Source organism: Octopus sinensis, linkage group LG1 (genome assembly GCF_006345805.1).
Source record: "Octopus sinensis linkage group LG1, ASM634580v1, whole genome shotgun sequence".
NCBI lineage: Eukaryota > Metazoa > Mollusca > Cephalopoda > Octopoda > Octopodidae > Octopus > Octopus sinensis.
This window is the reverse complement of record NC_042997.1, coordinates 178119458-178136298: the sequence shown is the minus strand read 5'-3', so window position 1 is coordinate 178136298 and position 16841 is coordinate 178119458. Positions and strand designations below refer to the sequence as shown.

The 16841-nt window shown below is 37.5% G+C and overlaps 1 non-coding gene across 1 annotated transcript; it reads right to left on the bottom strand.

Annotated features, from left to right (window-relative positions):
* Positions 1 to 9663: 9663 nt before the first annotated feature.
* Trnag-ccc lies at positions 9664 to 9734 on the bottom strand. Its single transcript has one exon. It is a non-coding gene; the product is annotated as a tRNA-Gly (tRNA).
* Positions 9735 to 16841: the final 7107 nt, after the last annotated feature.

The window sequence follows — 16841 nt, the reverse complement described above, 5'->3', positions numbered from 1 at the left end:
TTGCTTCCACATCTGAAACTTCTCCTCTAGTTCTGATAGTGACTCAGCAATTAGAGCAAGGTCATCAGCATAGAGGAGCTCCCAGGGGCATCCTGTCTTGAATTCCTCTGTTATTGCCTGGAGGACTACATATATATATATAATCCATACCAAATTAAGAGAAGAAAATGAAGAGTTAGTGGTTAATTTTTTATTAATAAATAGATAATCGTTTCTTCCCACAGCTGTTTCCATTTGTACTTATTGAATAACTTACAAATTTATGCATTAAATTTACATTTATAAGTTATGAACAAAATACCATCAGGGAAAAGTTTAACATTATAAATTACATGTTGACCTATCTGTTTATTCTGTTGGAATAATTAGCAGACTTACAAAATAAGTACTGGGTTGATTTGTTTCACCAAACCCTTCATGGCAGAGCTCTAGCATGGCTGCAGTCCAATGAGTGAAACAAGTAAAAGATAAAAGATAGTATGAGAATTACCTTTTGCTGTGAGTCTGAGAAAAATAACCTCACTGATTCTACCAACTCATGCCAAATTACTTTGACAATATTTTAGATGCTGCTGCTGCTGCTGCTGCTGATGATGATGATGATGGTGGTGGTGGTGGTGGTGGTGGTGGTGGTGGTGATGATGATGGGTGGATGGATGGATGGATGGATGGATGCATGCATGCAGCATGCCAAATCTTCAATCACTTCCCTGTCTATCTAGGGTTATTGATGTTTAATCTCAGGTTAGCCATGTTGTTATTTGCTTGTTGTTGTTGATCAGAGGAATTTATCCCTAGACTAAGGACACGGGTCAAATGTTGTCAACAAAATGGACTTACCAAAAAAAAAAGCACCCAATGCTCAAAAAGTGGTGTTAAACTGGATGATTGCTTAAGTCTATTACATAAAAACATGAATGAACCATCTATTAGGTTTCCTCACAGTTTCCTTCTACCAAATTTCACTAAATGGTCTCTGGTCAACCTGCAGAAATCACTTACTCAAGGTGCTGCACCATGGAATGAACCCAAATTTAAACTAAAAAACCAAAAGTCTAGAAGTTGATGTTCTGTCATTAATATATTTTCATAATGAGGTTTTGTGTGTCTATATCCAAGATTCTGTATCTGCCCTCTAGAAAATTTGCCAAAGGTGGGTGAATGCAACAAATTTTCTATTGCTGAATGAGCTTACTTTAAATTTGGGAATTGTAGGTCAGAGATCACAACAGGGTGAGTTGGCTTGCTCCTTGTAGTTCATTAGAGTCATTCTGAAGTCAAGGACATCCCAAACTGACCCTAGGTGGCTGTTTCTTTATTGGAACAGTTTATTTCCAAATTATTTTTTTTAATATCATTTCATCAAGTATCTTGGTTCAATCTTGGTTAATATATATATCCTATATGACATGGTATATATATTCTGGATATATCCTGCATGACATGGTACATATATTCTGGATATGCTTGGTGAGCACCATACACCAATGGAAGATACCAATGATGGTAAATTTTCTTCATAATAATTATTTTCTTGTGATAGTATGACATAATTTAACTGTAATATATTTTCAGATTCAATAATACACATTCAAAGATCAAAGATTAATTTAGGGTGAAGTTGTATTATGTATAGAAATAGCATAGAACTTATATGTTGATACATGTTCCAGATAATTCAATATCACACCATGTAACAACAACCACCAGGCACCACTGCTAAAAGTAGCTACAATTCACCATGGAAAATAATAGTGGTACCATGAAATTATTGTAACGTTGAGTTTGTGTGAGAGGTTTCTCTTCCTGGCTATGAAAGATTAACATCCTATCCCAAGGGTAATTTGATTCGTATCCTCTTAAAGCCACAGAGACCAAGGACAAGTACAGTGGCAAGGAATAATAAATCTAATGCCTAGTTTCTATGTAGGAAATCAATACTCCTGCTTCCTTATTGATTTTCTATTTAAAGTAACATAAATTTGTTACTGAGTAGGATTCCAAAGTTTGTTTATCTCAAAAAAGAAAAACAAAGAACGTTTGCATCTTCAGATTATGAATCCAGAGAAGAAGGTAATTATCCATAGGCTTATTAAAATAAGGTGCAATCTGAACTTACAAAAATTAATGTCTTGGACATTAGAATGATAAATTTAGCTTTAGTCTAAAAAACAGTACTCAGCAGAGTCATGACAGTTAACAGGGCCAATACGCTTAACACTTAACTTGACCAGGTTGTTTAGCACTCAACACATTCAGGACACTTAATCTGTATAGTAAGAACATGCAAAATGATCTTGATACTTCACTCAAAATAGCTTATGGTTAACACTCAATCTGGTCAGGATACTTAACACTCAACACAGACAGGACCCATAACAAGTATCATGTTTGTGACATTGAACACTCACCAAAGGTTTCACACTCAATGAAGATAAGCATGAAATGACCTCATCAAGCTCCAAGTAAGAACCACATGGGCGATGAGCTGGCAGAAACATCAGCATGCCGGTTGAAATGCTTAGCGGTATTTCATCTGCTGCTACATTCTGAGTTCAAATTCCGCCAAGGTCGACATTGCCTTTCATCCTTTCGGGGTCAATTAAATAAGTACCAGTTACACACTGGGGTTGATATAATCAACTTAATCCGTTTGTCTGTCCTTGTTTGTCCCCTCTGCGAGTAGCCCCTTATGGGGAGTAAAGAAATAAGAACCACATGGGAGAATACTCCATACAAGCAGTAAAACTGATGAAAGATTCATTACCTTGCTATACTGAGTTCAAATCTTTTTGTGGGCCTTAAGAAAGTAATGGGAAGCCATTGTAATCTATTCTTTCTTTGAATAACTAAATAAAAACCAAATATTTTATGTCAGTTCAGTGCCCTCCCCACCATCAAACAAAAGTCATGTTACCATATAAAAGGTCATATCAAAGTGGTTTTAACCTTTTAATATTCAGGTTAGTCTAGCAAATGTAATAGATATTTTATCACATCATTTTTGAATTCCTCATACATTATCTTGTAGCTTTGAGATTTCAATGATGTGAGACCATAACCTTGTGGCCTATGCCAGAGATGTAACCAGCCCACTTATGCGTACCTTTCCTTCATTGGACACTAAACTCTGCTTGTAAAGACCTGTTGAGGCAAGTGAAACCGAAATCGAAATCAAATTCGATGACTGGCATCCATGCTGATGGAACACTAAGAGCACCATCCGAGCGTGATTGTTGCCAGAGCAGCTAACTGGCTTCCGTGCCGGTGGCACGTAAGAAGCACCATTCAAGTGTGATCATTACCAGCATTGTCTTACCGGCACTTGTGCCAGTGGCACATGAAAAACATTCAAGCGAGGTCATTGCCAGTGCCGCTGGACTGGCTCCTGTGTAGGTGGCATGTAAGAAACACCACTTGAGTGTGGCAATTGCCAGTACCGCCAGACTGGCCCTCGTGCCGGAGGGATGTAAAAGCACCCACTACACTCTCGGAGTGGTTGGTGTTAGGAAGGGCATGCAGGTGTAGAAACTCTGCCAGATCAGATTGGAGCCTGGTGCAGCCTTCTGGCTCGCCAGGCCTCAGTCAAATCGTCCAACCCATGCTAGCATGGAAAGCGGATGTTAAATGATGATGATGATGATGATGATATACATACATATATATATATATATATATATATATATATATAGTTCGTAAATGAGAAGCAGATATTCTCCATATAGAATACACTAAGTAAAGCTCAAGAGAGTTAAACTGCAGTGGATATATGAATAAATGTAAGCAAGTTAGACAAATCAATATATAAAGTCTTGCCATATTAATATATGACATGCAAGAAATGTGTATTTCATGTAATAATAGAGTAAGGCTTCATATATTGATCTGTCTAACTTGCTTATCCCTACATGTGTGTGTGTGTGTGTGTGCACGTGTGTATGTATGTGTGTGTGAGTAATCAATTTATAATAAAGGAGAATATAGATTTATATCCAATTTTATTTAGCACTTAATTACTTATTTTCATTTCTGTACCTACCAACCAAAATAAAAAAATTTAGATTTATATATATGTATATATTTATGTATATGTGTGTGTGTGTATATATATATATAATATATATATATACATACATATATATATATATATATACACACACACACATATATAATATATATATATATACACATATATATATATATATGTATATATATATACACACACACACACACACATATATATATATATATATATATATTCCAAAGGTTAAGCAGAAAGAACACAATAAAGGGAATATTTAGACAAAAACTGGGTGAAAACATAATGGATGGAAAAAGGAGAGAAAAGTACAACAGACAGAAAAAGAAGACAAAAGCACAATACAAGGAACATTCAGAGCGGATTTTTTTCATCAGTTGGTTTTCAAGATGTCTTCATGGTTTTGTGTGCTTTACATGCACTTTCTGGAACACCCTGTGTACATATATACATATATATATCATGCTAGCATGGAAGGTGGACGTTAAATGATGATGATGATGATGATATATATATATAACAATGATAAATCTCAGAGCGAGTTATAACAGTAGCAGCAACACATCGTGACGTATATTTGCCATTTGAATATGGCTAGCCCCTAGGGTGGATGCTACTGTAGTTTGTAGCCCCAGGAGGACACCTCCTCCAGCTGGCTATAGACACACTTTCTGTGCCCTATCAGAAAGTGTGTCTATAGCTAGCTGGAGGAGTGTCCTCCTGGGGCTACAAACTACAGTAGCATCCACCCTTAGGGGTTAGCCATATTCAAATGGCAAATATACGTCACGAAATATATATATATATATATATATATATATACATACAGGGGTTGGACAAAATCATGGAAACACCTAGCATCATAGCATCATAATTTTGAAATGTCTATAAAACCGTCAAAAGCTTGTTTATTTTTATGTTTTTTGATTTTTTATTAGTGTTACTTAATATGTTTTGCTAAAATTGCTGTTTCTTTTTAGAAATCATCAGAGAAAGGTAATTAAAATTCATTAAAATGACAGATCTGTTGGACTTTCAAAGAGGTCAAATTGTTGGTGCTCATATGGCAGGCACTAGCGTAATGAAAACAGCTGAAATGTTTAGTGTATCAAGAAGAACTGTCTCAAAAGTAATGACAGCCTTTGAGAAAGAGGGAAAAACCTCCTCATTGAAACAAAACTCCAGAAGAAAACCAAAACTTTCAGATATGGACCAGCAGAATTGTTAGAAAGGATCACAAAAGTACAGCTCCTAAAATTACTGCAAAGCTTAATGACCACCTCGTGAACCCAGTTTCCACAAAAACTACTCACCGGAAGCTGCACAAAGCTGCAATCAGAAAACCACTACTTTCAAAAACAAACATGGCAAAGCATTTAGAGTGGAGTAAAAACCTACAGAATTGGTCCCTAGAAAAATGGAAGAATGTTATTTTCATGGACAAGTCATCCTTCCAACCACCGGCTGAGTATACGCGTAGAGACAGTCAAAAGAAGCAGTTGGCCCATTGCGGAATTAATAGTCAAAACTATTTAAGCATTTTATCTAATCAAATTCATCCTATGGTTGTGGAACTGTTTCCGGAGGGAAACATAATCTTCCAGGATGATAATGCACCAATTCACACAGCTAAAATTGTTACTGAATGGCACAAGGAACATTCTAATAACGTTGAACATCTTATCTGGCCACCACAGTGTCCAGGTCTTGATATTATTGAACGTTTATGGTGCATTTTAGAAAAACAAGTAAGGAGTCAATATCCTCCATCATCATCACTACAATAACTGGAGACTGTTTTAGCTGAAGAATGGACAAAAAAATTCCTTTGGAATCCATACCTCATAGAATTCAAGCTGTAATTACTGCCAAAGTTAGTTGTACCCCATATTAAAATGAATTTGCTTAAAATTTTAATGTGTTTAAATTATTCTGTCTCACCCTTGTATATATATATATATATATATATATTATATATATATATATATATATATATATATATATATCATCATCATCATCATCATCGTTTAGCGTCCGCTTTCCATGCTAGCATGGGTTGGATGGTTCAACTGGGGTCTGGGAAGCCAGAAGGCTGCACCAGGCCCAGTCTGATCTGGCAATGTTTCTACGGCTGGATGCCCTTCCTAACGTCAACCACTCCGTGAGTGTAGTGGGTGCTTTTTACGTGCCACCAGCACAGGTGCCAGACGGGGCTGGCAAACGGCCACGATCGGATGGTGCTTTTTACGTGCCACTGGCACACATATGTATATATACAGAAAAATTTATCCATGTTTAAAACGCTTCCTAAAGAATATTGGTTCAAATAATATTATCTACATTTTACATAAAGATTTGCATATGTCTTTTGTTCATGTGGCTATAGTTTCATTCATCTATAACAGGTTCATTAACAAACATGGCATCAAAAGCAAAATGTGACCAGGTTGTTGCTTTGAAAATTGCTGGGGTGAACAACAAAGATATAAGTTGAATGTGTGCTGTAAAACAGTGTTCAATACCTGGAAATGATATATAGAGTCTGCTACTACTTCTAGCAAGCCAATTCCTAGTAGTAAATTATCAAATCATACCAAACAACCTGTTGACACTGTGAAGAAGTGAATGAACTGAAATCCTCACGGGAGTGCATGAAAAACTGCAAACGTTCTTGATATTCTCTTTACTCTTTTACTTGTTTCAGTCATTTGACTGCAGCCATGCTGGAGCACCACCTTTAGTCAAGGAAATCGACACCAGGACTTATTCTTTGTAAGCCTAGTACTTATTCTATCAGTCTCTTTTGCTGAACCGCTAAGTTACAAGGATGTAAACACACCAGCATCGGTTGTCAAGCGATGTTGGGGTGGGGGGGACAAACACAGACACACACATATACATATACATATATACAACGGGCTTCTTTCAGTTTCCACCTACCAAATCCACTCACAAGGCTCTGATCAGCCCAAGGCTATAGTAGAAGACACTTGCCCAAGGTGCTATGCAGTGGGACTAAACCCGGAACCATGTGGTTGGTAAGCAAGCTACTTACCATGCAGCCACTCCTGCGAAATTGTCAATGCACAAGATTTTTAAAGAAGATTTAAGCTAACTGCATACAAGAAACAATTTCAGCAGCTTCCAAGAAGAAGCAGCTTGACAGGGGTAAAACCATGTTAGCTGAGATGAAGATTGCCACTAACAAAGTGTCAATCTTGTCTAACAAGATCTTCAATGTGGAGGCAGTTAGCAACAGGTAGAATGGCAGGCTTTATGAATGTAATGCAGGGGCCTTGCCCAAAGGTAGTAGGAATCATTTATGCTGTCAGAAGCCAGCTTCACTTACAGTGTGAGACACAGTTGCATCTGATGAGTTTAAGTCCTCCTTGATCTTCATTGATGCTGGCATCAAGGCCAACAGTAAAGTTTATGTGAAAATGTTCGATGAGAGAGTGTTACCCTCAGTCACAGAAATCTTTGGTGACCATTACATCTTCACTTGAGACAGAGGAGCTTCAGCCCACACATCCAATTTGACACAGATGTTGTAAAGAGTATTTCAGTGGCTTTTTAGGACAAGGCAGCGATATGGCTTCCCTCAAGTCCATACATAATTCCATGGACTTTGCTATCTGGTCCATCATCATCATCATCATCGTTTAACGTCTGTTTTCCGCGCTAGCACGGGTTGGACGGTTCGACCGGGGTCTGGGAAGCCAGGGGCTGCTCCAGGCTCCAGTCTGATCTGGCAGAGTTTCTACGGCTGGATGCCCTTCCCAACGCCAACCACTCCGCGAGTGTAGTGGGTGCTTTTTACGTGCCACCTGCACAGGTGCCAGGGGAGGTCCGGCATCGGTCACGATCGGTTGGAGCTTTTAACGTGCCAGCGGCACGGAAGCCAGCTGGCAACGTTCGGATGGTCTTTTTATGTGCCACCGGCACAGGAGCCAGTCGGGGCGGCGCTGGCATTGGCCACGTTCGGATGGTGCTTTTTATGTGCCACCGGCACAGAAGCCAGTCGGGGCGGCGCTGGCATCGGCCACGTTCGGATAGTGCTTTTTATGTGCCACCGGCACAGGCATCACAACTACTATTTCCATTGATATTTATTTCAACGTTCATGTTCATGTACTTGACTCAACAGGTCTCCTCAAGCACAGCGGAATGTTCTGGGATCCGGGGTACTTTGAATGGGCAGGGGCTATGCGGAACTGATGCAGGAAGCAGCCTGGGTCTTTGCAGTCACAGCATAATGTTTCTGCTCACTCCTATTTAAGTATGTCAAATCTGAAGACAGTCTTTCTGTGTTCATAGGTCAAGTTGGATGAAGAGGTGGTATGGTGTTTATGTAACTCAGTGAATGCTTGTTCGCAGGCCATGATCAAGGCAAAAGACAGACATTTTGAAATGTAATCATAGTGGTGGTGGTGGTGGTGGTGGTGGTGGTGGAGATGATGGTGATGATGATGATGATGATGACGATGGTGATGGTGGTGGTGGTGGTGGTGGTGGTGATGGTGGTGATGATGATGATCATGATGATGGTGATGGTGATGGTGGTGGTGGTGGTGGTGATGATGGTGATGGTGAATGTGATGATGGTGGTGGTGGTGGTGGTGATGATGGTGATGGTGGTGGTGATGGTGGTAGTGATGATGATGATGATGATTTCTACAATTTTTCTTCCTTTAAAGAAAGTGACTTTTATGTACCTCACCACCTGGCTTAAAGCCACTTTCCTATATATAACCCCCCCCCACACCACACACACACACACACACACTCACTCAGTCGAGGGTATCTTGTCTTGCTAGTTATTTGGTAACCTCACTAGTGTTGGTACAGGTAAACACCACCCGGTTCACACTGTAAAGAAACCCGCATCAGGGAGTGTATCCAACTGCATAAACCATGCCAAGGAAGACATTAGAACTTGATGCAGTTCTCTGTCTCTTCAGCACCTGCTGAACCGTCCAACTCATGCCAGCAAGGAAAACAAACTTTAATTGATGATGTAATAAAGTATCCTTTTTGTACTTGGATTTCCATTCATATCTCAGACGTTGTACTATGGGACAGTGTTTGGTACATCTGAGGTACCTGTTTGTTTTAATGATGTGGTTAAATATTCAAAAAACCTTCATTCTTATTTTTTTTGTTTCTTTTCCTTTTTGTTTTTTCTTTTTGCCTTTGGTCTCATACCTGCAAAATCAAACAGAAAATTAAAAAAGTTTTTTAAATATTTTACTTTCAGGAAAATAAAATAGCATTATTGTTGTAATTTTAGTTGTAATACTTCTTTTTCAGTTACTTGCCAATGAATGAAATATATCAAAATTCAACAACGAATTATAAAATTGAAGTATTATTTACTAAATTACAAAAGCAGGAAAGAAAAACAGAATAGAAGAAACCTTAATGCAGCTACTCAACCTGCTAAAAATAGCAAATTTGTTCAATACACATTTTGCTTTCTTAAAATAGGATTGAAACACTGAATAAAAGATAAGTATTGTCACAATAGTGACTAACTGGAGCAGACATACAAGGTATAAATAATAAAAGTGGCGTGGATAATTGTAGGACACTCAAGATTTTGAAAAAACAAGCAAAAAAGAATATGCGCCGTCCGGGACTCGAACCCGGGTCGCAAGAATGGGAATCTTGCATGATACCCCTACACCAACGGCGCAAGATATTAAGAATGTGATATTTTACTATCATATTCCTTGCAAAATCTCCACGTGTTTTTTATCGTTTCTTTGTTTTGTAATGATAGTTGAAAGATTAATTATGCTTTGGAAGTAATACGGTCTCTGTACATAGTTAAAAACAAAAGAGAAGCGTGTAAATTCAAATCAGGAACTGAACTGCTATGTATACTATTTATATATATATACCCACTTCTCTCTTGACTGCTTCTTAATATTCAGCAGCCGAAGCCAGCCGGTGCTTCTTTGTATATATTATGAAAGAAATAGACTTCGAATGCTGTTTGAAATTACTACATAATATTTTCTACTTTAATTCAATGCTGAACGAAAAAATTTTGACGAATATGTTTATATATATACGTATTTCAAATGAAAAAAATTCAAACAGTTAATATTTCAAAAGAAAGGCAGACTCTGATTATCAGCTGATGATCGGAAACATTTTAATTCAGAGTACTGGAACTAGGAGCCTTTCAGTTATGTTGTATTAAAAATACTTTATATTTCTAGTTTCTATTGAGTCCCGTAATTTATTTATACATATATATATATATATATATATATATATATATGTGTGTGTGTAAAACGATTAACGATTAATGCACACATAAACACACACATACATACATACACACATACATACATACATACATACATACATACATATGCACATTCTTCATTGAAATAGACATTTTTTTACATATTGAGTAAAGAAAGAATATTTTGTTATATTAAACAACAAAATGCTACACACACACACACACACACACATATATATATATGTGTGTGTGTGTGTGTGTGTGTGTGTGTATGTCTGTATGTATGTATGTATGTATAATATGTATGTATACACGCCGTCTTGTCTCGTGGGTGTTGGATATAATTCGTTATATTTCCCTGCTCTTACTATCACCAAAGTCTATTAGGCTTAATGAAAAATATTAATGTATTTCCAGCTAGCAGTATATTTAGGGATTGCAATGAGTTCATTTGTTTAATTTGATACATTGTGTATTTTAAATACCTATTAATTATTTCTGGAAACATGTAAGCAGATATCTTTATGTCAATTTTATTGATTTCCTTTTGCTCTGTTTACCGAGTATCTGTGTCGGCATTAACATGACTTTCGTTGTTTAGCTCCAGGTTAGTCCTAATCGAGGATAGTTATGATCAAAGGCGTTCCCGCAATGACCATCTCGTCTTTCAATTTTTTTCTATTTCTTTTTCAAACACTATCTTACTGGGACTACATTATTCGATATGTCTTCCCGTTTTTTTTAGAGACCACTGTCGGATAGGATTCAAGAGAATTTTATATGCTGTTTTTAGCAGGTCAAGGCGATGGGTTTTACTGAGGGGTAGTTGTGTGTGTGTGCATAAATGTGGGGTCATTATGCACAGATATTGGCAATGTCCATGGAGCGAAATAGCTACATTGACCGCAAATGCAAATTTGTTAGGAATTCATCTCTATTACCCTTGAACTGGTTTATTTCAATACATTTTCATTTGCGCTTATTTCCTACCCTAAAGTCATCGAGATTGATCAATCGTTGATTGATATAATTTAATCGCAAAAATGTCAAGGAATCTATTCTAATCATCGCAGGTGAAATACTTATTTTATTCTAATGGTTATATATTCATGAATTGAAATTATAAAGTATATAAAGTATATAAAATAGTAGATCTTAATTAACAATGGGGAAGAAGTCAAATTTGTTCTGTTTTACTTAATTTGTAATATTTAATTCATTTTATTCACAAGTTCATAAATTTGCATGCGCAGGGGTGAAATGAGATGTATAAGTAATCGATCTTCGTAGAGTACTTAATTATTTGAAGAAAACGAGCAAGTAGAACCGGCGAAATTGTAATCCCGAATACAGAAAGTGAAACTAAATTTGCTGTGACTCTCAAGCCCAATGCTTATTTCTAAAAAGGTAAAAAAAAAAATAATAGTAGTAATAACGAAATTAATCTGAAAAGATTCCACTAATTAAAATTTATAATTAGACATTTGTTTCTGTAAATCTTCATGTGTCGAAATTATGTCTAATTTTTTTATTCTAGAGAAACTCTTTGAAAGGATATATTTTCTCATTCCCGAAAAATAAGAAAGATTTTTAAAAAAATAGACATCGGAAATCAAAATAATTTCCCAGACTTCCTTTGTACCTCAACCGTAGCTGAAGACATTCTATGGAACGGCCACCACCAGTTATTTACCCTTTCATCTTCCAGGCTAAATTAATAGAGGCAATTTTGCTTGTTTTGGGGGGCTTTTTTCTCTAATTGTTTTGTTTTTTCTTCCGAATAAAGATATTTCTTTCTCTTTCTGTCATGTTATCTAGTTGTTGCTTTATCCCAGAACGGTTTTAATAGATGAAACCTATAACCAGAAACGTTCTTTCCTCCACCATCCCATATTTCTTTCCTTTTGTTTTTTTCACTATTTGTTTATTTGCATAATCTACCCTGGACTACAATCATCCAATGTATGCATTTATTTTAAGACGGCCAAGAGTGACTTGGAGGTGCTTTGGCTGTTATTTCTTGCAAGTCGAACGACTACCCTGAAGCTGATTCCCAGCTTGTGTTTGAGCTGTAACAATTAAAAAAAAGCCCGTATCAGTGAACTAAATACACCTCTGAATGAATGGAAAGGCTTGATCAACAAGATTTGCGCTATTGATGAACACCATTAATATATATAAAAAGGCAATTCTTTTAAAAACATTACTAATTAGTAATAAGACCTGAATTACATTGCTTATCTTCTTTCTCTCTATCTCCCTCTCGATAATATTCGATAATACATATACTGAAAGAAGTAGGAGGGTAAAGGAGGAAGGTTTACTATCGTTATTTTTCAATTCCAGCAGTTAAAATACAAGATAACCAGTGTATTCTTTGTACCATTCAAATAGAAATCAATTTTGCTTATAGAAAACTGAAACTGGTTCGGCAGGTTGACTTTATGGAAAACAAAATGATGATAAGGGGGGATACAGTAGCTTCTCATGCTTTGATGTGGAGTTTTAAATACTCTGAACTTCAAATGGTAGCATCTGTGTAGTTAGGCACAACAGGAGGGAATGAAGCTGTCGGAAGTTATTAAAATCTTTGTGATCTCCAGGAAACTACTGAAGCTGATAAAAGGAAAGATTCACAGTCTTATTAGTTGTATGTAGATTAATATTGATTTCTTTTGCAGGGCAATGAATTTGGAGAATCATTAGAGCAGCTGATAATAAATGCCTTGTAACATTTAGTTCTGGCTCTTTACTTTCTTAGGTCAAATACTGTAGAGGTCAAGTTTGCCTTTCATCTTCCCAAGGTTGACAAAATAAAGTATGAGGGTCAATATAATTGAATGTTCTTTTTAACCCCCCAAATATCTGGCCTTGTGTCTGTTAAGAATTACTATTATATGAAGATCAGATCCATATTGATTCCTTTATGAGATCAATGGTTTGGAAGAATTGTTATTGGTAGAATGGTGGATAAAATGCCTTGTGATATTAAGTTTCAGCTCTTTATGCTCTGAGTTCAAATCCTACCTAGATCAACATTGCTTTTCATCCTTCCAGGATTGAAAAAAAATAAAGTACTTCTCAGCGCAGTCAAGTACTTGAGTTGATTTAATTAATCTTTTAGCATTTAAAACCAGCCTTATATTCTACTTGTTTTATAGTCAAACTGGCCACATCTGGCCTCTCACACCTTCTCTACAATGTCATTGTAAAACTAATTAATCATCATAATTATCATAATTTAGCATCCATTTTCCATGCTGGCATTAGTTACAGTTTGACTAGAACTGGTAAGGCAAAGAGCTGCACCATGTTCCAGTCTGCTTTGCCTTGGTTTCTATGGCTGGATGCCCTTCCTAACACCAACCACTCCAAAAGTGTAGTGGGTGCCTCTACATGTCACCGGTACAAGTGCCTTTTATGTTTCACTGGCACAGGTGCCTTTTACATATCACCAGCACTGTGGAGGCACAATGGCCCAGTGGTTAGGGCAATGGACTCACAGTCATAAGAGCACGGTTTCTATTCCCAGACCTGGCATTGTGAGTGTTTATTGAGCAAAAACACCTAAGCTCCACAAGGCCCTGGCGGGGGAGGGGGGGACCGCCACTGTACTCTTTCACCACAACTTTCTCTCACTCTTTCTTCCTACTTCTACCACAAAGCAGAGGAACCATGGTGTGGTAAGCTTTCAGACCCTAGTCTAGATTGCAAACCTCTGTACCCCAGGATGGTTCAGCTCTCCACCTGTTAAAAGCCACCTTTTACAGAATGAGGATAACAACGTAGCTTTCATGCCCGTGCAACCGCCAGTCTATTGCATGTGGTGGATTTATCTTCAAGTTGCCACATGCATTCTTAGTAGCTTAGTGAAGGCTCAAATTAGAGATTATTCTTAGTAGCTAATGGCGTGAGTCCTGATTGGAAGAAGAAGACACAGTATCTGCCACAACTATGATTTCACTTGGCTTGAGTTTTCTCAAACACAGCAAATCACCAAAGGTTTCAATCACTTGTCATTGCTTCCATGAGACCCAACATTCAAAGATCATGCTTCACCACCTCATCCTATGTCTTCTTGGGTCTACCTCTTCCACAAGTTCCCTCCACACTTAGAGATCAGCATTTCTTTACACAGCTGTCCTTGTCCAAATGCATCACATGGTCATACCTGTGCAGTCATCTCTCTTGCACACCACATCTGATGCCTCTTATGCCCAATCTCTCTTTCTCTCTCTCTCTCACAAGACACTTACACTCGGTTGTACATACACACTGACATGGCACATCCAGTGAAGCATACTAGCCTCATTTCTTTCAAGCCTATACATGTCCTCTGCAGTCACAATGCATGTTTTACTGTCATGTAGCATGACTGTTCTCACACAGGCATCATACAATCTGCCATTCACTCTGAGGGAGAGACCTTTTGTTACCAACAAAGGCAAAAACTCTTTGAGCTTTGCCCAGCCTATTCTTATTTTAGCAGCTATACTCTCAGAGCATTCACCCCCACTTCTGACTTGGTCACCCAGATAATGGAAGCTATCAACTACTTCTAAGTATCCCCCCTGGCATTTGGCAAAATCTGTTTTCTGTACATTTCCCACCATTGAAATCTTGAAGCTACGAGATAGTTAATTCAAAAGAATGTGAATAAATATGAGGTGGGTGCCCAAAAGAAACCGGAATTTTGCAATACCATTTTATTCACTTAGTTCTACATGTTTACACTTTATTCGCCTTCAAGATATTCTCCATTTGAAGCAATGTGTCAGTCCAGGCATGTTTTCCATTATTTGAAGTGTTGCTGGAACTCTTACGAAGTGATGCCTTTTAACGTCTCCATTGTTTTTTTTTCAAATTCCATAGCACCAGCTTTTGTCACCAGTGGTGACCTTCAAAGAAAGATCTGGAAAAGGTCTGTTCTTTCAGTTCACAGCACACATTCAGTCATGACTGCTTTTGATCTTCCATGAGCAAGTGAGGCACAAATTTTGCAGTAACTCTCTTCATTCAATTCCTATCAAAATTCATTGGCAAGAACTCCAGGACACACCAGTTATATCGACAACTTCATCAATTGTTTGGTGACGATCCTCCGAGATCAGTTCATGAAATTTCATAATGTTTTCATTCATTCAGAAGGTTGAAAGTTATCCTGAACAGGGTTGGTCTTCAAGTGACAACTGACCATTCCTCATGGAAACCACTTGTAAACTTGTGTTTTGCTCATAGCAGCATCCTTGTAAGCTGTTTGAAGCACGACAACTGCTTAAGCTACCATTTCTCCCAGCAGAAAACAGAATTTCACACTGTTCTTTTGTTTTAGCCATTGTAAAAATCAGCCAACAGGGGAGAAGCTGAACTACAATGGATTTGTCCCACAGAGAACACTTCCAGTTATTTTTGGATACCCCCTCGCAAGTAATACATTTGACAGAGTAAACTGAATACCAAAGGGTTAATTATATTTTATTCCTACCATGCACAAAATGGTTGTGTATCAATAGCAATTTTTTAATAGGTCCCAGACCACATTTTGTATAGTTGATTAAATTTCCACAACACAATTGGTTATTACTTTAACCAATGATGTTAAATATTATTAATATTATTATTAATCAAAAGTAAGGTGGCAAGTTGGCAGAATCATAACTGCACTGGACAACACCCTTAGTGACATTTCTTCCAGATCTTTATGCTCTGATTTCAAATGCTACCAAAGTCACCTTTGCCTTTCATCCTTTCAGGGTTGATAAAAGAAGTACCAATGAGTACTGGATTGATGTAATCAACTTCCTTCTCCTCATAATTGCTGTTTTTTTGTCGAAATTATAAAGAACTATTAATCTCAAATAATGTTTGGTTCTAATTGTTGTCACTGTAAGGGTGGAAAAAAGGATAAAAGACTCTTCAAGGAGTTGCTGAAAAGCTCCTGGTTTTAAGGGTATCACAAAAGGCCTGGTTGAAGGCCCAGCTTTCCAAGTTCTTTTACAGGGCTTAGAAAAACTGAAGGACTGCTGCAATACATGTATGAATCTGAGAGGGGAATATGGTTTTTGTAATGGAAGGCAAGGTTTACGATATTGGAAGAATATTTTTTTTCAATCATATTTTGTTCAGGCTTTCAGCAGGCAAAGAGAGAAGACTTCAAGTACAAATGCTATTTACAACTGGTTTATTTACAGGATTCACAGGATAGGTGAAGTGTGCTGCTCTCAGCTACCAGTTTTAGCTGTGTGCATTGTGTAGTAGCTCCGTTAGTGTGGGCGCATTGCCTCTGGAGACAGGTCTAGCCAGTGGTGGTGTTCACAAAGTGGTGCCAAAAAAGAGAGATTTGAATCGGGTTTTTCCTTTATATAGTTTTTTCCATCGCAAGCCTCATTGTGATCTCGTGCATGGCAAATGGATGCCGGTGAGGTCTTGAAGATGGCAATGGCTGCTGCGAGATCTCATCCAATATGGCACTGACTGCTTGTGCCACTATGTGTTGAATAAATTCATAATAAACTGATCCTCCTGTATTTTTTTTTACCCAAAACG